This window comes from Narcine bancroftii, chromosome 7 (assembly GCF_036971445.1).
Source record: "Narcine bancroftii isolate sNarBan1 chromosome 7, sNarBan1.hap1, whole genome shotgun sequence".
Lineage (NCBI taxonomy): Eukaryota > Metazoa > Chordata > Chondrichthyes > Torpediniformes > Narcinidae > Narcine > Narcine bancroftii.
Genome location: NC_091475.1, coordinates 204,001,354 through 204,025,684, shown reverse-complemented (window position 1 = coordinate 204,025,684; position 24,331 = coordinate 204,001,354). Strand labels below are relative to the sequence as shown.

Below are 24,331 nucleotides of genomic sequence, written 5' to 3'. Positions count from 1 at the left end.
ATTGCTTTTTGCCTGCTGTAAGGCAGACAGATTAGCCATCGGCTGAAATCACCTGAACCACCACTTACAGTCAGAGAAAGAGAACAAACGGGAGTCTCCCCCAGAGTGACCGAGTGCCCGTCGATTCACCTCCTGCTCTTCTGCAATCTCAGAGCCGCACTGAGTCAATCGGCAACCTGAGTTCCAGATTCCGAACCTCTGACACGGCCAGGAACCCCTCTGCGCCTTCGGCACTCCCCTTGGATCCCATTTCAGGTACCTGGTACCCACTTCACCCAGTTTCGAGCCAGTCTCCAGCAGCCCGCAGCCTCTCTGGGTTCCACGCCTCGAACTGCCAGCAGCCGCGGAGCCCCCTCACTGGTCCACCGTCGCGGTCACCATCCCATGAGTTGTCCCCTCCGCTTCTCCTTCTCACCGCTTCTGGACCTAATCCTCTGAGTTCTTTCATCTGTTGCTTTCCAAAACAATAATCCATTTTTGAAGTCTCTATAGACACTCCCCAAAGCTTTTCCAAAGGCCCTCACAGCCAGCCTGTCTGGCTTGAGCAGAGCTCCAGTATTTTAAATGAGATCTGTTTTGAAGTGTTTGCATGTGACCTACACTAAAAAAAAGTACCATTATTTATCTCCTTTTAAACATATCTATAAATAATGTAAAATACAACATAGTCTGTTACAAAGCGTACACACAGAATACTTTGGCTTGGCTTCGCAGACGAAGATTTATGGAGGTGTAAATGTCCACGTCAGCTGCAGGCTCGTTTGTAGCTGATAAGTCCGATGTGGGACAGGCAGACACGGTTGCAGCGGTTGCAGGGGAAAATTGGTTGGTTGGGGTTGGGTGTTGGGTTTTTCCTCCTTTGTCTTTTGTCAGTGAAGTGGGCTCTGCGGTCTTCTTCAAAGGAGGTTGCTGCCCGCCAAACTGTGAGGCGCCAAGATGCACGGTTTGAGGCGATATCAGCCCACTGGCGATAATAATCTCATATACTGTATACGCAAAGTTATAATATGAAACAAATAAATGTAAATATTTTGGAATAATTTGCTCAATTACTGGATTCTTCCCAGTAATGGTAAGAAGTTTATTTCTCAGTATTGCAGTCTTTATTTTGATGGCCCTGTACCTCCTTCCTGATAATAGTGGGATAAAGATATTTGTGTGCTGAATGCAAAGGGTCCTCACTAACGTGAGTGGAGATGTCAGTGGAAAGTTTTTTACTCGGAGAGTGGTTGGTGTCTAGAATGCATTGACTGGGTGGTGTTGGAGACTGGTGCAATAGGGCAGTACATGGTGTAAGAAAAATGGAGGATTATAGGTGTGAGGTAGGGATAATTTAGAGCAGTGGTTCTCAACCTATTTCTTTCCACTCACATGCCACTTTAAGCAATCCCTATGCCATCGGTGCTCTGTAAGGGATGTGAGTGGAAAGAAAAAGGTTACAAATTACTGATTTAGATTGTTGTTGAGTAGATTAATATTGTGAGCAGAAGGGTCTGTACTATACGGTAGAAAGGTTGTTTCCTATGGTGTGAGAGTCTAGCCTAACTTAGAGATGCAGAAGTATTTCTTTAGCCAGAGGATGGTAAATCTGTAGAATGTATTGTCACAAGCAGTTGTGGAGGTTATTGGGCATATTCAAGGCAGAGATTAATGGGTTCTTGATTAGCCAGGGCATTAAAAATAATGGGGAAAAGGCCGGGGCAGTTTGGGAAAATGAATCAGCTCATGAATAAATTGAGGGGCGGGTTCGATGGGCTGAATAGACTTTTTCTGCTCCTCTATCTTATGACAACGTTCTATATTCCAAATCCCATATGTGTGGAGAGCTTTTCTGAATATCCACCTTTAGGTCACTGTGGTGTCCATGTCATGAGACAGACTGCAGATCTTTGTCTGATCAAGGCTGTTACTTAGAATGAAGTCATCTGAAGACCCCGCCAACAAGATGGGTCTCTAACGTATTAAATAACATCACCACTGATCATCAAGATTCAGCAAACCCCAAGACTGAGACTGTCACCCTTGGTGAATGTTGTCAATTAAGGATATTAGAGGATTGCTGTTAGTATTTGCATTTTCTCTTTCAATGACTAAGTGAGGGGGAGGAGTTGAAGAACTTCTCACGATCATCTTACATTTCATTGTTTTGCTGCCTACAGTTTGGTTTTTATTATAATCTTATTGGTATGTACTGTGTTTAAAGTTAAGGACATAAATGTTGCCTCATAGTCCAGTCTCCCACATTCAGTAATGATCTGATTTTTGTTCAGTAACATAATGCTTTGTTCTTCACAGTTTTGTATTCTTTCTAATCTCATGGAACCTGAATCCTTTTAACACTTTCAAGGACTGTGAAAGATTAAGCAACAAAAAAAAATATTGACTTGATTACCACCTAAAAGCCACCAAAAAGAGGTTTAAATTTGGTCTAAGCTATTGCAGGTAGATCAAAAAATTATAAATGATGCAGAACTTAACCTTTCTCTCCACCCCCCACCCCTCCCCCCGCAGCCATTCCTCTTCATTGGCCTGGCTGGCAGGGAGAGGGCCCCTCCCTGTCAGATCTTTCCTGTAGGACCAGAACATCTCTCAGCTTGCACATTTTCATTGAGATGGCTGCGGTGGAGTGAAAACGGTTGCTCAACCCCTTGCTGATAGAAGATTTGTTAAGAGTGCGTGGAGAAGGAGGCAAGGGTCCTTGTCAAGGCCCCTCCCTAGCATGGCAGATCTATGGATCTATGGAGATGCACACAGACATCCAGAAGAGCTGGAAGGCAATCATCTCAGTGAACGGCACCCTTGGGTCTGCCCAAAATCTGTTGGTCCTTCAGCAAATGCAGATGTCAGTTCAAGAATCCTGCCCTCTGGTGCATTCCAGGCTGTGTGAGTACATGCTGAAGGATGCTCTGAGGTTTGGAGCAGCCAATGTGAGGGGGCTGTTGGGAAGGACCACAATCTAGACCAATGGTTTGCCAACTTTTTCTCTCCACTCACACATCACTTTAAGTATTCCCTCTGTGATTAGTAAGGGATAGCTTAAGGTGGTATGTGGGTGGAAAGAAAAAGTTTGAAAACCACTGTTTTTAATCATCCCTCATTGATTCGTTATGTGCACGGTTTCAGAACTCCAAAGGAAATGGGGCAAAGACAATTTTTCTCAAGCCAAATATTTCAGTAACAATTGGGTCTAGAGCAGTGGTTCTCAACATTTTTTTTCTCACTCACATACCACTTTAAGTAATCCCTTACTAATCATAGAGCACTTTTGGCATAGGGATTACTTTAGCTTTGAAAAGGCATTCCCATATCCCTCTGTCCAACCGTACTTTCCAATGCCCTATCTCTTTCCGAGTATGAGATCATGCAACAGCAGATTCGAGTGCTTTCTTTCCCACTGTAGTCAGGTGGGGCCTGCCTCAATGAACCCCTAAATAGTGAGGTGATGCTTTGTTTTCTCAGCAACTTATGCAGCTGCTTTGAAGAAATCCTGTGGTCTGTCTGTGGGTCTAAGCTTGAACTTCCTGATGTTAATTCCTTGCATCATTTCCACACTGATGTGTCTGTTCTCAGACTCAGAGTCAAACACTGTTATGAGCCAAGAGGACCCCAAAACCCAGCAGCAATAGGGATTCACCAAGACAAATGGTTACTTAAACAAAAGTTTAAACATGAAAACAGATTCAAACTTTAACTTATCACTATTGACTTAACTAACCTAACTTAACCGCTTTCTAATTCTAAGTGCAACTGTATGTTATGTGTGTGTAAGTTCAGAAAAGTTCTTTAGTTCACAGTCTAATCTCACTTCTCTTTCCTCCAAGTTCACTGGTTGCAGGCAATTCTTAGACTGTGCACAGAATTTAACATTTATAAAGTTCACCAGGCTTTGGTGCTTGAAAGGTAAATGGTTACCGCTCAGGAAGGTTCTTGTTGGTTTTCAGAGAGAGATTTGTTGTTCCAGGATGTCCACACCTAATGTACTTCCATCAGCCATACCAGTGTCTTGCTGACGAAACTTGCCCTTTCAGGGTTCTCCAGATGATAACCTCTTTCTTTCAGATCACCACAGAGTTCCTTTTTGTATCCCTTATTCCAAGTGAAACATTAAACAGCCAGTCCTCTCCTCTTGCATGAACCACAAGGGTTTTGACCAGGCTGTCTTAAAACTGGACTTTCAATAAGCTTCCCAGATTGTCCTGTTCCAGTTCCAGCTGCTGTCTGGGGGCTGTAACACTGTACAAGAGATCTCTGTTACTCTCTCTCATTCTATCTCTCTCTGACTCTGAGAGAAAGCCTATTTTCCTTTCAAGTTCTCCTTTCAAACAGTAGCACCTCCAGCCTGCTCTTTCATCTGTTGCCTTGGTAAACAATAATCCATTAGTCATGTCTCTTGAGCATTCTTCAAAGCTCTTCCAAAAAGGTGTGAGAAGTCACTATGTCTTCACTATTTCAAATAAGATCATTTTAAAATGTTTGCATGTGACCTGCTCTAACAAACCTTTCCCAATTTACCTCCCAAAAACATTTCTATATACTCTGTCACACCACCCATTGCATTCATCCTGTACAGCCTTACACTTAACTGCGCAACAGTTTTAGGTAACCCCCCCCCCTCCTCCTCAAGTTTCAACATATATTTATTTTCATGTAATTTTTTTTAAACAGAATACTTGCATATTTTATTCACAATAAAATGTTTACAAAAAGAAAAGGATTCAACCCATAATATCAGTCATTTCTATACATTCCCATTCATGGACATAGTCACATTTGTTCTCTCAATACCCCATTTCCACCACGTGGCACCTTGTCATTTCTCCCCCCTCTGTTGGTTGACGGACATCCTCTTGGTCTTAGCCCCTCAATGGGAGGACTCTAGACTGTGGTCCTTCCCTACAGCTCCCTAGCGTTGGCTGTACCAAGTCTCAGTGTGTCCCTGAGGATCGGGTAGTGTGGCAAAGTCTAGCTAACTGGAGTATTGGGTGGGAACAGGGCCAGGCCTACCCTTTGCAACACCTGGGACAGGTAGAACCTCAGCACATAGGCTCACTTGGTGCCTTCGCACTCTAGTTCCATGCACAGCCTGATTTATTGTCATGCAATAGAACAGGTAATATTACACAAAATTGTCTTCTGCCTGCCGTAAGGCAGACAAAGAGTCTCCTCTGGTGTTGTCCAGTATCCCTTACAGTAAAAGAGAAAGAGAAGCAAAAGAGAGTCCTTTCAGAGTCACTGAGTGCCCATGTTCCAGTCCCATCTACTTCAGCTGGCTGACACTGTCAAGTGTCTACTTCTCTCTCTCTGTCTCTCTCACTCACTCACACACACACACACACACACACACACACACACACACACACACACACACACACACACACACACTCACACACACACACACACTCACACACACACACACACACACACACACACACTCACACACACACACACACACACACACACACACACACACACACACTGAAAACGAGAAAAAGCTTGTTTGACTCTCTCTGCTTACAACAGCAAATTCTCCTTTCAAACAGCAGCACCTCCAGCTCTCCAGCACCCCCCCCCCCCACCTGCATTCTCTGCAGCTGTTTGATACCCCGGCAACCTGCAACCTATGCAGCTATCACTCACTCGCGCACACTCTCTCTCTGTCTTGCGTGCGCGCTCACTCTCTCTCGTGCTATCTCTCCTTCTCTTTCTCTCGCTCTCTCTTACTCTCTCTCTCCCACTCTCACTCTCTCCCTCAATCTCACTCGCTCCCACTTTCTTTCCCTTTCTCTTTCCTCTCCCGCCCTCCCATTCATGTGCAATTATGGCCTTTAACTCCATGCAGAAAATGATGTTTAATGGTGACCTTCTCAGTGCAAATCTGATTCTTTAGTAATCTGCAGTCCTGTCACTAGAAAGTCCTTCTCCCTATCCATCAAACCTTTCATAACATTGACCACCACAATTAAATCTACACCCCAAGGAAAATGAACCCAGTTTCTTTGCCCAGCACTGAGGTAACTAATCCCCTGGTGTTCAGCCTCTCTCCCATGGACAGAACAGGGGAAATTTAACTGGCTCCAAAATCCAGAAAACCATACATTCTGTCACGAAAATGATCTTTTGTAATGGTGGCAGTGAATTTCACGTTAATTTTTAAATGTTTTTACAACCATTCCTACACATTACACAAGATTGTTTGCACAGTAGAGGTTTTATAAGAGCTTTCAGCTCTGCTTACTTGAAGTAATCAGTAGGTTTCTGAACTAGGCAGAATATCTATTTTCCCACTTTCTACCTGAAGTCCCTCAGTCAATCCAAGGTCAATGCATTACTTATGAGGGCTCAAACCTTAATCATTTCTTTTTTTGCTCAGTATTTACCAATTGCTGGTTTTCCATCTCTCGTGTTTTTCTCCTGAGACACCACAAATAAACTTGATGAAACTGTCACATTGTATTGATCGAGGAAAAGGAAGGACTTTGCAGTGCTGGATAAGCTTCTCTGCCCGTTTGAAGCCAGTGGGAGCCGAGCTGTCCACTGGGAATGGTCACGATTAAAACTGTTTCCAATCGATCTGGATTCGGTTCACTTCTCTCTCCCTAACTCCCATCACCACTATCCGCACCCACTTGATCTGGATCAAACAAATTGGGCCAAATGAAGTGCAGGAGACCTGCCGACTTTGGAACCTGGTGCAAGAAACAGTCCTGGTGGGTCGAGCACCATCTGTGGAGGAAAGAGAATTGACATGATATTCCCTTTCACCATTAACCCATATTCTCTAGTGCTTGTCTCACCCAACCTCCACAGAAAAATAAAACCTGCTTGCATTTAGAAAAACACCCCTCAATTTTGTATTCCTCTATATAGTCTCCCGCACTCACTGACACTCAAGGAAATGAAATCTTAACTCATTTAACCTTTCTCTGTAACTCAGATTTATTGTTGCAGTATATACGTGACATCACATACAATCCTGAGATTCTTTTTCCTGTGGGCGTGGCAGAATTACCTTGGTATGGGTCATGCAAAAAAATTGCACACTACGTACACATCTGAACAAATAAATAAATGAAAAGAAACCGACTACAATACAGAGAGGAAAAAAAAATCATTAAAGTGCTAAAAATCATTAAATTGAGTCCCTGATTGAGTATGTCGTTGAGGAGTCTGATGATGGAGGGGGAGCAGCTGTTCCTGAACCTGGTGGTGCGAGTCTTATGGCACCTAGACCTCTTTCCTGACGGTAGCAGCGAGAGCAGATCGTGTGCTGGGTGGGGTGGATCCTTGATGATTGCTGCTGCTCTCCGACGGCGGAATTCCCTCTAGATGTTCTCAGTGGTCGAGAATGTTTTGCCTGTGATGTCCTGGCTGCATCCATTACCTTTGGCAGAGCTTTGCGCTCAGGGGTTATTAGTGTTCCCACACCAGACCGTGAAGCTGCCAGTCAGCGCACTTTCCATCGCAAATCTGTAAACATTTGCCATGGTTTCTGATGTCATACCAATTCTCCACAAACACATGAGGAAGTGGAGGCACTGGCTTGCTTTCTTCACAATACCATTAGTACATTGGGTCCAGGAAAGATCCTCTAAGATTGTGACTCCCAAGAACTTACATTTACTCTCCAGTTCCTCAAATCCCTTGTAAATCTTCTCTGCACATTTCAATCTTATTGATAGCTTTCCTGTAGGTTAATGACCAAAGCTCCGCACAACACCCTAAATTTGGCCTCACCAATGTCTTGTACAACTTCACCATTACGTCCCAACTCCTATTCTCAATACTTTCATTTCTGAAGGCCAAAGTGGCAAAAGCTTCTGATCCACTTGTGACTCCACTTTCAGGGAATTAAACATCTGTGTTCCCAGATCCCTCTATCCCTCTGTTCCACCACACTCCGCAGTGCCTTTCCATTTACCTTGTTTTGATTTTCCAAAGTACCACACCTCACACTTTTTCCACATTAAATTCCGTCTGCCATTTTGCACCCCATGTTTCCAGTTGGTCGAGATCCCTCTACAAGCTTTGAAAGCCTTCCTCGCTGCCCACTCTTCCCCCAATCATTATTCATAGGAGTCCTCTCCCTTATTCTGCCATTCAATAAGATCACGGTTGATATTGTTAGGAATCTCAAATCCTCATTCTTGCCAACCTTCTTGCTTTTTAAAAATCTCTGTCTTAAAAAATAAACTGTAGTTCCTCTATTCCAGTGGTTCTCAACCTTCCCTTCCCACTCACATCCCACCTTAAGCAATCCCTTACTCGTCACAGAGCACTGACGGCCTTGGGATGTGAGTGGAAACAAAAAGGTTGAGAACCACTGCTCTATCCTTTGTGGAATGGAGTTCCAACTCCTCACAATCTTCTGGGCGAGAGAATTAAAAGCCTCATTTCTATATTAAATGGGCAACTGCTTATTTTGAAACAGTGATTCGTGCAAAAAAATGAAAAGTCCCCTGCACATCCACTGTCATCCAAGATTTTGTAAAATTCTGATTCAGATTCTTCTTCTTCTCTCTTCCAATCTTCACCGATGCAACACTAGCCTGTCCCACCTTCCGACACAAGACAACCCACCCTTTCCAGATGTCAGTGAGGTCTCTGGAGTAAGAAGCAGATTAGAACACCTGTGACCACTGCTGTTCCAGAGGAATATGAGCTTGAAAAATTGTTGTTTGCCATATGAATTATTGAATTGGATGACGATGTACATTTGCAGATGGTGCCAAGACTAGAGGCATTGTGGACAGTGGAGGTTAGACAGCAGCACTGGCTAAATTTGAAATTAAATTTAAATCTAAATTTTGACACACAGCATGGGCCACGAGCCCGTGTCCCCCCCTAAAACCCCCATACCTTTTGAAGGGTGTGAGGAAAATGGAGAACCCGGAGGAAACCCACTCCAACACAAGGAGGCCATGCAAACTCCCTACAGACAGGGCCTCGATAAATTGTGAAGGTGAGACAATGGGAGATGGAATTTTAACTCAGACAAGTGCATTTTAGTTTATTAAACTAGGGCAGGATTTCCACAGTAAACGCTAAGGCCCTTGAGGCATGGTCGAACAGAGAGGCCTGAGAGATCCATAGTTCTGTGAAAGTAGTACACAGGGTGGTGAAGTAGGTGCAGGCATGACTTGACTTCATTGGTCAGGTCACTGAGTTCAGGAGCTGGGACGTGCTGTTACAATGGCAACAAATGTTGCTGAGGCTGCATTCAGTTTCAATCACCATGGTGTATCGATAAGGTGGAAGGCCTGGAGAAAAGATTCACAAGAATGCTATTGGGACTGGAAGATTTGAATTACAATGAATTCTAAATGAATACTTAATTGTAAGAATTATTTAAACCCTGGAGCATCAGATGTTGAAGGGAGTCCTTATTGAGGTTGACATGAAGACCATGGATAAGGTACAACATCACAGTACTTTTTCCATGATAGTGGAATCTAGGGGTCGATGTTGGGTCACTTCTTTCTATGATGGATTATGTTGGGTTTCAGAGAGAGATTTGTTGCTTGTTGGACCCAAGCTGATTTCTTCTAATCAGCCACTTCACGGTCTTGCCGAAGAAACTTGCCCCATCAGGGTTTTCCAGTTGAGAACCTCTTTCTTTCAGGTCACCACAGAGTTCCTTTTTGGTTTCCCTTATTTCAAGTGAAACATTATGCAGCCAGACATCTCCTCTTGTATGGACCACAAGGACTTTGAACAGGCTGAAGTCAGAACTCACAACCCGTCTTCAAAATAGGGTTTTCCAAGAAGCTTCCAAAAACCACTGCAGAAAACCAGCAGTCTCTCTTTCTCTCTCTATCAATCACACTTGGAGAAAAACCTATTTGACTCTTTCTGCTTGCAAAACTACATGACCTTCTTAGAACAGCAAACTGCCTTTAGACAGATTGTGGCACTGGACGCAAACTTCTGACTCCATTCATCTGTTGCTTTCCAAAACAATAATCCACTACTCTACAGCATGTCCAATTAATACCTTCTTGTGAAGTCTCTATAGGCATTCTTCAAAGTCCCACAATCTATCTCCTCCAAAAACACATCTATACACAATATAAAATATAACATAGTCTGTTACACATAAGATTTATTCATCTGCTGATCATGGAACACTACAGTAGAGTATAGGTCCTTTGGCCCTCGATGTTGTGCCGACACATACATTCCTTAAAAAAAATCTACTAAACTATCCCTTTATTTTTCTTCCATCCATGTGCCTGTCTAAAATTATCTTAAATACCCTGAAAGTTTCAGCCTCCACCATCATACCTGGCAAGGCATTCCAGGCACCCGTAACTCTCTGCGTAAAAAAACTTACACTGATATCTCCCCTATCCTCATTTCACTTTGTACACATATTCTCTGGTGTTTGCTATTCCTGCCCTGGGAAACAGGTGCTGATTGTCTGCCTTATCTATGCCTCTCATAATCTTGGAGATATCTATTAAGTCTCCTCTCATCCTTCTCCGCTCTAAAGATAAAAGTCCCAGCTCTGCTAGCCTTGCCTCATCAGACATTTTCCAATCCAGGTAAATCTCCTCTTCACCCTGTCCATAGCTCCCACATCCTTCCTATAATGTTGTCCCCAGGGGACCTCGCTCCACTGACCATTGACGACTCCACCGTTGAGGATGTCAAGGGTATGAAGTTCCTTGGAGTGCACTTGGTGGAGAATCTCACCTGATCCCTTAACACCAGCTCCATAGCCAAAAATTCCCAGCAGCGCCTCTACTTCCTGTGAAGGCTGAGTAGAGTTTTTCTCCCACCACCATCCTCACTCTATTCTACAGAGGATGCATCAAGAGCATCCTGTACAACTGTGTCACCACCTGGTTTGGAAGCTGTACCTCCTCGGACTGCAGGACCCTACAGAGGATAGTGAAGTCAGCGGAAAAGTTCTTTGGAGGCTCTCTTCCTACCATGAAGAATGTCTACTACACTCGATGCAGGTGAAAGGCCCTAAACATTGTGAGGGACTCCACATATCCCTCATGTAAACTGTTCTCCCTTGTGTCATCTGGTAGGAGGTACTGTAGCACTCAGGCCCTTACATCCAGATTGGGCAACAATTTTTTTTCCCCAGACTCCTGAATTCCCAGAACATTTATGGACAGGGTACTGTGGACTGTTACTGTATACGACTTAATATTTTAATGTGTTTAACTTCTATTCTAACTTATATTAATGTCAATATGTTCAGTGGTCCTGGAGAAACACCGTTTGGTCTTTTACCATCCGAGCATGGTATGAACGATAAGTAAAGGTGACTTGACTTGAATACTCTGAGTGTATGCTCACCAGAGATTTGTAGTGTTAAACATGGCCTCTCTACTCTTGAACTCATTCCCCCATTAATGAAGTCCAGCATTCCATCAGCCTTCGTAGCTATCCTATCAACTTGTGCAGCGAGCGACCTTGAGGGATGTATGGATTTGGATCTCCAGGTCCCTCTGTTCACCCACACTTGTAATTTTGATCATCTGGGTGGCATTATAAGAGAGAAACAAATGTCATAGAGAGATGTAAACGAATAGAGGAATTATAGAAAGCAGGAGAAATTATTTTTGATAATTAATAGGAAAATTAGTACTGTTCATCGTCAGCCAGTGCAATGAAACAAAGGAAAGTCTGTTGTGTAAGAGAGGAACAAGGCAATATCTACAGTCTGAAGCTCCACAGAAGCAGTCTAAATTGCACTGAACCCAATGAGAGCATTAGGGTCTGAGATGGTAGAGCATCTTTGCTAATAGCAGTAATGGTAGAAATCAAAACACCTGCAAAGTAGATGTGCAGTGAAGTGGTCAGTGAATCACTCCGAGCTTCCACCTGACAGAGGGTAGGCCATCGATGGGCTAGGATACATTTCACTGAGGAAGAGCCTGGCGGACTTTCCAACACGTTCTGGTGAATTATTGAAAACTTTCGGCCAAATGAAATGTAAGCGATTCACCGTGGTGAGCCAAGTGACTATGCCAACTGACCGATATTGAATATCGAACCTGAAACCCAACAGTGGAAAGATGTACTGAGCCAGGATGCATCACCCCCTAGTTCGGATGTACATTTCAGAAGGCAGACAGAAATATTCCAGGGTGCCTGCCCAGGTATTATAGGTTTACAATGCCCATATAAGCCTCTGGCCATTTGCACAATCCATAAATTTTGAAGATTCAGATGACGTTGGATAAATTAGAATGAAATGGAGCTCCAATGAAGACAAGCCAAAGTTACCTAGCAATGCCAGTTGCAATCATGCCTGAAGTAGACAAGACCATTCCGTTGCACGGGCGGCAGTGGGCGGCATGGTACGTGATTAGTGCAATACCGTTACAGCGCCAGTGGCCCGGATTCGAACCAGGCGCTATCTATAAGGAGTTTGTATGTTTGCCCCGTGTGTTGGTGGATTTTCTGTGGGTGCTCCGGGTTCCTACCGCTCTTTAAAAAATATACCGGGGTTGCAGTTCATTGGTGTAATTGGGATGCATGGAGTTGTGAGCCGGAAGAGCCTGCTACCATGCTGTATGTCTAAAAGAAATGTTGATTACAAGGTTGCATTGAACCAGGCACCTGATAATGATTGGTTTCCTTTACCTGCTTCACCAAAATTTTCACTAAACTTGGCCTGTCACATGCATTTCCTCTGTTAATATGAAAAATTAGAATATTTGTCAATTAGTACTCGAGGGAGAATTTTAATTTAGAAATTTTCATTTTCAATTATTTTAATTTATTGTTTTAATTTAGAGTTACAGCACCAGTAACAGGCCCTTCTGCCCACAAGCCCGCACTTCCCAAATAGACCCATGTGTCCAATTAACCTACTAATCCGATTTCTCTTTGGAATAAATGTGCATCTATCAACAAAGTTCTTCCAGAGAACAATGGATAAGATATTGCAAGTAACAAATTGCTGTCAATGCGATCATTAGGAATTACTAGCCCTTCTTACACAGAGATCCTGCAATACTGCCGTAAAGAAGACCTATCTTTAAGCCAGCTTTGCTTGTTTACACTAAACCAAACAGCGCCAGCATAATCCTGTCCCAGTGTGTCAGTGGGGCGGCATTGCAGAAGCAAAAGAGGCATGACGTGTAACACAACAGCGTCGGTATCTAGTACGCCAACTTCCCCATTTTGCGTTGATGTCGATCTGGCGCTGTGACTACCTCTGCTGCTTTAAGGCAGGACTACAATGTCCCTCTTCCCCATTCTGTGCTTGTACATTTTACACAGAGTGACATGGTACAATATTCCCACCTTGAAGAGGCTGTGTAAAAGGGGCTACTGATAAGTACTGAAGAAGAAAATCAAATATTGGAAGTATTTAGGGCCCAAACGCAAACACCTGATAAGCCTCAAAAAGAACCAAGAGTGCATTTGCATGGAAGTATTGGTTTCTTTAAAATAATAGGTAATTGCATTGGGTCAAAGAAAATGTGGACAGAATTCTCGTGGCTAGGAAATTTTGCAGAACTGAGATAACTCTTCACCGTGGTATAATGCGTCAGATTTTGTTCAATCATGCAACGACAGCAAAGTTGATGTAAGATGGATTGGTGGTAACAGAGTCGAAGATTTCAAAGAGTTACAACACTGAACACGTGTTAGTATAGAAACACGAATTTTATTTAGAATTACACAAAACCGGACACTGAAAGCCTGCCCGCAAACCGAGGTCGCTAACATGCAAATTCACTGAACTAAGAACACCTGGAGAATGTATTTAGAACTACTGAGGGTTAGAATAAACAGTACTTGTCACGCTCCCCCTCCCCCCCCTCTGATATGCAGGCATTTCACATGGGTTAAAGAAGATATCTAGTTATCCACCCTTCAAAGCACATAGAGAGAGAGAGAGAGAGAGAGATGTGCTGCTTTTTTATACACCTGGGTCTGGAGGCTACCCCAGCTATCGAGTCACTTGACTTTGGGTGAGGGGGATAGTGGCTTGGTCTGGGCTATAATATCTGACTTCATTTGACAAGGAGAAGTGACCTTCGACCAGTCAAGTGCTTCCTGTTTGACCAGTGAGGAGACCCTCCATGTTACAGGACCTCAGAATGGCAAACAGGTAAAAGGTATAGGATTGTGAACTGATGGGGATCTCTGTGAAATTGCACTTAGACTGAAAGCTCTCTTGGATGTTAGGAATTAAGGAGCGTCATGTAGAGGAAGATGAAGGAAAAATAGAGAGTTACAAGGTAAGAAGGATTTCTTTTTTTTTGGTAGGAATATATAGGTCTGGACTGCATGGAGGGTGTTCTATGTTCTATGCTCTATCAACAAGATGAACCAATAGCTATCACAAGTGCATTAATGCTCAGCCAGAGAATCAGTGCAAAAATTAAAAGAGAGGTATTAAATATTATTTTTGGTATTTAAAATTTTTCATCAGTTATTTTAATGACAGATCATGTTAAATGCACAATTTTTTAAATTTATTTTTAGTTTAGACATTTAGCAAGGTAACAGGCACTTGTGGTCCACTAGTCTGTGCCTCCCCCCTCCAAATACACCAATTAACCTCCAATCCCTGTACATTGTTAGAGGGCAGGAGAAATCCGGAGCACCCGGAAGAAACCCACGCAGACACGGGGAGAACATACCTTACAGACAGTTAGGGTTAGGGTTAGGGTTAGGGTTAGGGTTAGGGTTAGGGTTAGGGACAGTGGCACCTCTACCTCTTTCCTAATGGCAGCATCGAGAACAGAGGTCCTGCTCTCCAATGACAGGGTTCCAGTAGATATTCTCGGCTTTGACTGTGATGTCCTGGGTCATGTCCACTACCTTTGAGAGGGCTTTTCACTCAGGGGTATTGGTGTCCTCATTCCAGACCGAATGAGGGTCAAGTCAGCACATCTACTACCACGCATCTGAAGAAATTCCCCAGGGTATTTGATGTCATACCAAACCTCCACAAACTCCTGAGGAAGTCGAGGTGCTGATGTGCTTTGTTCACAATGCCATTAATGTGTTGGGTACAGGAAAGATCCTCCAAGATAATGACTCCAAAGAGCTTATATTTGCTCACCCTCTCCATTTCTGATCTGGTTTGTACACCTCTAGCTTTCACTTCTTGAAGTCAACAATCGGCTCCTTAGTTTTGGTAACATTGAGAGCAAGGCTGCTCTTGGTGCACCATTCAGCTAAGTTTGCAATCGGCCTCCTGCATGCTGACTCATCACTTTTATTTATACAGCTCACTAGCATGGTATGGTCAGCAAATTTGTAGATTTGTCGTACGGAGCCACACAGTCGAAGGTGTAAAGTGAATAGAGCAGGGGGCTAAAAACGCAGCCCTGAGGCGCTCTGGTACTGATGGAGATTGTGGAGGAGATGTTCTTTCCACTCTTCACTGATCGTGATCTGGACTGGTTCCAAGTGGGGTTTATGAACTTTCCAAGAATGTTTTGTTAAATGGGGACTCCGAGAGCTGTCATATCGAGTATGCTAAAAAAGGGCTTTACACTGAACATTCTGGGGAGGATAAAGTCAATATCTAGAAGTGCTTTTTACTGACCTGGATTTTAGAGACAGCTTGAAATCTGACAGGAATATATACTATCAACAGACAGCAAAGTTACATTTTTTCTTCTTCTTCTTTTCTTTGGCTTGGCTTCATGGACGAAGATTTATGGAGGGGTAAAGTCCACGTCAGCTGCAGGCTCGTTTGTGGCTGACAAGTCCGATGCGGGACAGGCAGACACGGTTGCAGTGGTTGCAAGGGAAAATTGGTTGGTTGGGGTTGTATGTTGGGTTTTTCCTCCTTTGTCTTTTGTCAGTGAGGTGGGCTCTGCGGTCTTCTTCAAAGGAGGTTGCTGCCCGCCGGACTGTGAGGCGCCAAGATGCACGGGTTTGAGGCGATATCAGCCCACTGGCGGTGGTCAATGTGGCAGGCACCAAGAGATTTCTTTAGGCAGTCCTTGTACCTCGTCTTTGGTGCACCTCTGTCACGGTGGCCAGTGGAGAGCTCGCCATATAACACGATCTTGGGAAGGCGATGGTCCTCCATTCTGGAGACGTGACCTACCCAGCGCAGTTGGATCTTCAGGAGCGTGGATTCGATGCTGTCGGCCTCTGCCATCTCGAGTACTTCGACGTTAGGGATGAAGTCGCTCCAAAGAATGTTGAGGATGGAGCGGAGTTGGAAATGGGCAAAGAGAGCTTTCTAATATGTATACCTTGTTTATTGTGAATCCCAGATTGAAAGCTTATTATTGTTCATGCAATGTCACTCCAAACGGGGTGGCATGGTCCGTGAAATGCTAAGGGCGGCCCAAGTTCAAATCTCATGCTGTCTGTAAGGATTGTAAGTTCTCTCCGTGTCTGCCTGGGTTTCGTCCAGGTGTTCCAGTTTCCTCCTACCCTTCAATACATATGGGGGGTTGTAGGTCAATTGGGTGGCATGGTTTTGTGGGCCAGAAGGACCTGTTACAGTGCTGTATGTCTAAAGAAACAGATCAAGATGAATTCTGATTGTCTTATATTTCAACAGAGTACACGATAAAAGCTTTGGGATTTTGTAATGACACAGTTTATGAGAATAATTATCCTTGAGCAATGATTCCCAGAATCACTCACATCTACCTGATTGTTTTCTGAAGCAAAATTACATAAAACACATGCCTATTTCACCACATCACCCAATGACAAACATTACAACAGAGAGATCAATGAGAATTGTCAGAGAATCACTGAAGAAACAAGTGTTACAAGGCTGTTCAGGGGAGTTAATGGGAAAATGATCAGCCAACCACTTGCTAAACAACAGAAAGATGTCAAGTTCCACAGCATGTTAATGCCCTGTTGAGTTCCTAATGCAGGGAGGAACATTGACTGAGCTCAGTTCAATTCAACTTGGGAGGAGAATGGGAGGAATTTGAGATAGATACAACATTATGGCAGGTCATGGAGAGAAGCGATTCAAACAAGGCAGAGCTCGAGAAAGATAAGCAGAGAATAACAGGTTCATTATCATAAAATAAGGAAAGCAATGCTGTTCAAACAAATATAGACCCAATCAATATGACCTGCAAAGTTAGAATAAGTAATGTGAAGACAAGCAGAACCTGTCTGGATTTAGCTTGAAACGTTGGTTATCTTTTGTTTCCTATGGAACATGGGGCACTGTGGCCTAGTACAGGCCCTTCAGCCCACAATGATGCGCCAACCTATATATACCCACCAAAAATTTCTAAACCAGTGGTTCTCAACCTTTTCATTTCCACTCACATGCCACTTTAAGTATTCCCTATGCCATCGGCACCCTGTGATTAGTAAGGGATTGCTTAAGGTGGGATGTGGGTGGAAAGAAAAAGTTTGAAAACCACTGCTTTAATCGTACCTCATTGACTCGTTATGTGCATGGTTTCCTAACTCCAAATGACAATTTTTCTCAAGCAAAATATTTCAGTAATAATTGGGTCTTGAGCAGTGATTCTCAACCTTCCCTTCCTACTCACTTTAAGCAATCTCTTACTAATCACAGAGCACTTTGCATAGGGAATACTTCAAGTGGTATGTGAGTGGAAAGAAAACGTTGAAAACCACTGATCTAAACCCTTCCTATCTAATAACCATATAACAACAATTTACAGTACGGAAACAGGCCATATTAGCCCTTCTAGTCCGCACCAATTTACGTGAAACTCCACCTAGTTCCACCTACCCACTCCCATGCCTATAACCCTCCAACCCCTCACATCAAAGTACTCATCTAACCTCCTCTTAATAACCCTCTATTTTTCTGTCATCCATGTGTCTATGAGACTGTTAAATGCCCTTAATGTTCTAGCCTCCACCATCACCCTTGCAATGCATTCCAGGTGCCCACAACTCTCTGTGTTCAAACTTAACCCTGGTGTCTCCCCTAAATCTTCTTCCCGTCACTTTGTACAGATGTCCTCAGGTGTCTGGTGGGAAAACGCGGCTGGCTGTCCACCTTATCTATGCCTCTCATAATCTTGTCAACATCCATTAAGTCACCTTTCATCCTTCTATGCTCCAAAGAGAAAAATCCAAGCTCTGCTAGCCTTACCTCATAAGACCTATTTTCCAATCCAGGGAACATCCTGGTAAATTTCCTCTGCAACCTCTCCATAGCTTCCATATCCTTCCTGTAATGAAGTGACCAGAAATGAATACAGTATTCTAAGTGTTGTCTCACCAGAGATTTATAGAACTGCAACATCACCTCATGACTCCTGAACCCAATCTCCCAACTAATGAAACCTAGCATACAATAGACAAATGGTATGATGTGGGTTTCTCCAGCACTTTTTTCCACTACACTCCCAGCTAAAGTGGCCAGATGTCTGGTTTTAGGCTGGAGAGTCCAGATGTCCTCTGCCCTCCGTCTGTTGCCACCTCGAGGTAGATGTTAATTTGTCCTCCATTTGGGCGTGTAGGGGCAGAAACTGCAGAAAAGGGCAAGGGAGGGGGCACTCACCTGTTAAATGCAGCGGAGACCATAGGCCATGGGTGGCCATGTTTCTTGCTGCAGGCATGTGCGAGTGCTGCCTGCTGCATGCGTGATAGATTGGAGTATTGGGGTCGGCCAGGGTACGTGCGGTGGATACGTTCACTGGGGCCAGTTGGCACATGAGAGGTGGGCCCGCAGATGGGGGAAATGGTGTGATCGGCAGTGCTTTGTCATCAAGTGGAGTAGTGGCGGGCTTTAAAGGAGGGTGAGTGAGCCTCCATATTCATTTCTTTCAGTTCTTTATTGGTACGATGTGAATATATGTTACATGCAGAATGATAAATCATTAAATAGGAATAATAAGGATATATTGAAATAGCTAGAATTTTTGCTCGATATATATGGACAAAAAAAATTTCATGTTGGAATTTTTATTCTATTAAATAACTAAGGTGATCATCTGTTTGCATTTGTTGTTTTAGCAATATGATTTAAATGTTATAAAAAATATACATATATTTTTTTTGAAACACGCTGTGGTAAGTTGGTAACCTATGACCATGTACTCATTTATCTGGAAATTTGGAAAGGCCACCCTACTATTTAACTCCATATAAATTACAATTGAATTTATTTCTGGTAATTAGAGTCGAGTCATGAACCCAAAGACTTGTATCAAGTGTTATGAGCCCAGAGGACCCTAAAACTTTGGAGCATAAGAGGCCAATTTTCTTTGGGCCATCTTGAGCTCTCAGTAACCTTTTCAAAAAGCTGAAAATATGTATCTATATCTCCCTCATCAAAAGGAGGAACTAGATTTACCTCTCTACTAGGCAAAACCTCCCCCCCAGGAGTTACAGCCTCATTTCTCTTACTTCTCTCCATCTCAATTTTTATCTTCTCTAATTGAAACTGTCCTTTCAATTCCCTCGTTCTGTCTTTCAGCTCCCTCTAACTCAAATTTCTTCCATTTTTTCAGCTTTCTCTGCCTCCTATATCCACTGTTTTTCAGCCTCTAACAACCTCTGCTTTTCTCTTTCTTCTTCCAACCTCAATTTCTCCAATTCAAATTGCAATTCAAAAGATCTATCCTCTGGAAAATTTTCTAAGTCTTTCTCAACAGATTTTCCCTCACCTATACAATATTCCACTCTAATCTTCTGTATTTGTATTTTCCTCATCCAATGCTTAACGTCAGTTAGTTTTAATGCCTTAGAAATAACCATCAGTTTCTTGACAGCTCTGCAGATGATGGTTCTGACAAAATTGTATCAACATCCATTGCTGCTGTTTTTCCAATAAATCACAATAATTCCAATTTTCAATCCGAACGGACAAGCCCCCATAAAATGTTACGAGCCCAGAGGACCCCAAAACCCAGCAGCCATAGATATTCATCAAGACAAATGGTTAGTTATCACTTTTGACTTACTTAACCTAACTTAATCCCCTTCTAATTCTAAGTGCACATGTGTGTAATGTGTGTGTAAATTCAGAAAAGTTATTTGGGTTCACAGTCCAATCTCATTTCTCATTCCTCCAAATTCAAGGGTTGCAGGCAACTCTTGTTCTGTGCACAGAATTTAACATTTATAAAGTTCACCAGGCTTTGGTGCTCGAAATGGTTACCACTCAAGAAGATTCCCGTTGATTTTAAGAGAGAGATTTGTTTTTCCAGGATATCCATAAGTGATGTACATCTATCAGCCACTCCAGTGACTTGCTGATGGAACTTACCCCTTCAGGGTTCTCCTGATGATAACCTCTCTCTTTCAGATCACCACAGAGTTCCTTTTTGGTTTCTTATTCCAAATGAAACATTAGACAGCCAGTCCTCTCCTCTTGCATGAACCACAAGGGCTTTGACCAGGCCGTCTTACATCTGGACTTTCCATAAGCTTGCCAGCTTGTCCTGTTCCAGTCCCAGCTACTGTTGCTGGCTGTAACACTGTACAAATGATCTCTGTCTCTTTCTTTCTCTCTCTGACGCACAGAGAGAAAAGCCTGTTTGACTCTCTCTGCTTGCAAAACCACATGACCCTCTGAGAACAGCAAGTTCTCCTCCAGACAATTGTGGCTCCAGAAAGATCTTTCATCTGTTTCATTTTGTAAACATTTGTGAAGTCTCTTAGGCACTCACTAAAGCTCTTGCAAAAGCTGTGAGGCCCCGATATGTCTAGCATTAGCAGAGCTGCAGTATTTAAAATAAGATCTGTTTTAAAGTGTTTGATGTAATCTACTCTAACAAACATTTCCCAATTTATCTCCCAAAAACATTTCTATATACTCTGTCAGACAAGTATGTTTTCTAGTTCTCAGGCAAATACTGAATTGAAGTGTAGCTGAACACAATTTGCTGGAGGAACTCATTGAATCAAGCGGCATCAGTGGGAGAAAAATAGTCAATATTCTGAGCCGAAATCCTTCATTAAAAATGAGGAAAGTGTATAGGCGCAGTGTAAGGAGGATAAGATGGGATGGGGTCCCACATGAAATTGGCTAACCAGGCAGAGGTGGAATATGATGGACAGAGGCAAACTTGTTTTCACTCTTTCCCATTTCTGCTGAAGGGTCTTCAATCTGCAAAGTTCATTCTCCATGGAAGGTGCCTTGATTACCGAATATTTCCAACATTTTCTGTTTGTACTTATTTTACATTTCCAACATTAATTTTCCCCTTGTTTTCATTGTGGTCCCTTTCCTGCATGAGAGAGCTTGTGTATTGTTCAGAGAATGAGTTGAATGGGTCTCTAGTCACTAGAATTTAGAAGAATAAAAAGTGATGGTGTTGCAACGTACATGTATTTGGAGATGAGGAAATGTTGGGAGATTGTTTCTTTGGGTTAGATGATTAGCATTAGTGTTGTGGTTAGGGTTAAGGTAGGGATAGGGTTAAGGAGAGGGTCCAGGTTGCCTTTAACATTAAGGTTATGGATAGGTTTAAGATTAGCATTAATGTAAGGAAAAGGGTTTTGGTTACAGGTTAAGTTAGGGGAAGGGTTAAGGATAGAGATAGGGTTAGCCTAGGGTTATGGGTACTATTCAGGTTAAGGTTAAGGTTAAGGAGGTCTGCAGGTTGCAGCCTAGATGGGGAGCTTTGCCATATTGATGTTGGGAAGGATCATTGAATGGGCATGGTGGGACCAACTGATTGGCTCATGTGGGGTCATTGAGTTTGTGATGTGGGGTCTTTGTATTGGTATGCATGTGAAGTGGTTTGGATTCACAGAGTCTCTGATGAAGATGAGTAGGTTGGAAGCAGTTTGGATGTTGGGATGGGATGGGAAGCATGAAGATTCCCAGAACTGATTCAAGTTGGATTTACTTTGGAGAAAAAATTGAGCTGCCTGGTCTGGAATTTGGAAATGTCAACCTGTTTGAACTGTACAAAATTCCTATGGGTCTGAACAAGAATGATGTGTTCCTTGACTGAGGAACCTCGAACCAGGAATTACCATCCCACAGGCAACACAGTTAGCAGAGCAGTTGGCGAAATGCAGTTATAGCAGTCTGTAAGGAGTTTGGACATTCTCCCTGTGTCTACATGGGTTTTCTCTGGGGGCTCCAGTTTCCTCCCACCCTCTGAAACATACAGGGATGGGGGTTAAATCAGGAGTGATTAGGAGGCACAGCTTGTCAGCTGGAAGGGCCTGTCACTGCGCTGTATGTCTAGAAAAAAAAGCACGAATCGGCAGAATTGCTGGATGAACTCAGCAGGTCGGATAACGATCACAAGTAGAAATGGTCAGTCAATATTTCGACTCTTTATCAAGAGTTTACATGGGAATTTTTCACTCACCATTTCTACCCATGGACACTGACCTCTTCCAGCAATTCTCTTTCGTTCTCTTTCGTTCATCATGTCCAGCTTGTCTGTTTTGCCATAGAGCACAAGTTGGAGAACTTTCTTCTTTCGAACAGTGGGTGACCTTTGAAATGTGCCTCCCTGAGACCTGTGAAGGGGAAAGAACCATTCATTCCGAACCAGAGATTGGGAGATATCAGGATATAATGACATGAATACTTTGCAGAAAAGTGAAGGAGTAGTAGAGATAGAGGTTAGCTCAATGCTATTAGTGTGCCAGTGACCCATGTTCAAATCTGGTACTGTCTTGCCAGGAGTGCATACATTTTCCCTGTGTCTGCGCTGGTTACCTCCGTGCGGTCTGGTTTCCTCCCCCCCCCCCCTTTAAGATGTACAGGGGATGTTGGTTAATTGGGTGTAATTGAGTGGCATGGGCTCGTGAAAGTACTGTAGTTCTAAACAAAAATCTGCCATGTGGAACAAGTTGGTTTGGCAAAACAGATGGCTTTGTCTTTGGAAACTCGCTAACTCAAACAAGAACAAACCGTGTTCACACAGCATTTCGTAAACTCGTAAAGTATGTCTCCCAGAGCTGGCTGCTGCGGCAGTTTATCCCCGAGTTATAAAAACTTTGCATTAGTGACCAAAACTGTACCTGCTGATACAGTCATTTTATATCTGCTCACCGTATGAATTGATGTGAGTATTTAAAGCCAGGCTCAAGGGGATATGAATCATGAATTTGGTGGAACCACTGCCTGCAGTGAAAACTTTGCTATGTTGATCTTTTCCAGAAATATATAGCATGGAAAAAATCTATCCCCCTGGATTTTCTTCATGCCTACAACCCTGCAGCTGGAAATCAATTCTAAAAAAAAACCATTTAGCCACAAAACATAAGTTCTACATAATGAAAAGAAGAAGCAATACTTATCTTCCTTTTAACTGGTATTGATTGAATGAAGATAAGAAAAGTTAGTTGAGCAGTATTCATGAATCAGAGAGAATAGAGAGAATTTTTCTCTCAATTGTGAACATTTTCTGTAACGCTGGAAATAATTGCTTTCTTTTGTGTCACCAAAATTAAATGTTTTTTTTTGAAAAGAAGGGACACCCAGAGATGGTTGTTCTTGTCAGTGGTGGTCTGGGTATGAGAATGGGAGTAATTTAAATTCTGTTCATGCAACAAGGCTGTAAACCTGACGACAGTAGGAGCATTCCCTCAGATCTTTCCCGCCAAAACAAAACAGAAAATCCCGTCAGTGGTCAGCCCTACTCCAGCTCACCGGTAGTCTACGGTCTGCGATGGGTGGTCTCTGGTAAAGAAGGGACTGGTTAAGGTTGTCCATGGGTGAAAAAGGGTGTTGAGAATCACAGTTCTAGGTCACTGTTAGAATCATTGCCATGGGGACATACCAGCACAAAATCAGAATCTTCAGTTACAATTATCAACCACCCACCCTGCCTCAGGACTGAGGGGGTAGAAATCGCCAGTATAATGAGGTTGGAAGGAAGGGTTAGGTGGGGCTTGCAGACAATAGGTGGAACTTGGTGAAGAATCAAAGAACACAATGGAACAGAAGCAGACCTTCGGCCCATCTTGTCTGTGCTGAACTTAAACTTTGCTCTTCTTTTTTGATGGGAAAATTCTTGGTGAATTTTCCTTCGGTCATCAAATGTTCAACCTTGCCATGTCAATTTGAGTTTTGCCTTCATATATGTTCTCCCTGATTCCAGAATGTGTTCTCCTTGAACCCACAATTTCTGGAAAGATGCACATTAGGTTAACTTCCTTCTTGCAGCCTGCTGGATCAATGTGACGTCATAATAGTTGATGGTAACACCAACAACCATTGACACTGGAATCCCAAGGGGCTATCATGGAGGAAGAAGACACATTCAGAATTGTCATGACTGCAGATACAATGCAAATCCTGGGATTCCCAGCCCAGCCTCAAAATTCCCTATACTAAACTCTGATAGCTTGTTAGTTCGAGCACTGGTCGTATAAACCAGGAGTCATGAGTTCAATCCTTGCTAGAGCCTCATTTCTGTGAGCTGTGGTGAAAAAGTGGTGACTCTCTATCTTTCCT

At 43.1% G+C, this 24,331-nt stretch overlaps 1 long non-coding RNA gene across 2 annotated transcripts in view; it reads right to left on the bottom strand.

The window, feature by feature from the left end:
- Positions 1-24,040, bottom strand: part of LOC138740156 (uncharacterized) — a 66,058-nt gene extending 42,018 nt beyond the window's left edge. The window contains exons 1-2 of one of the 2 annotated variants that reach the window (XR_011342710.1): positions 23,525-24,040; positions 6,378-6,723 (exon numbers count right to left, since the gene is read on the bottom strand). This is a non-coding gene — a long non-coding RNA (uncharacterized lncRNA). Of the gene's footprint in view, positions 1-6,377; positions 6,724-18,049; positions 18,132-23,524 lie in introns of those variants that run through there. The other variant, XR_011342711.1, reaches the window with a different exon arrangement.
- Between the last annotated feature and the right edge of the window lie 291 nt (positions 24,041-24,331).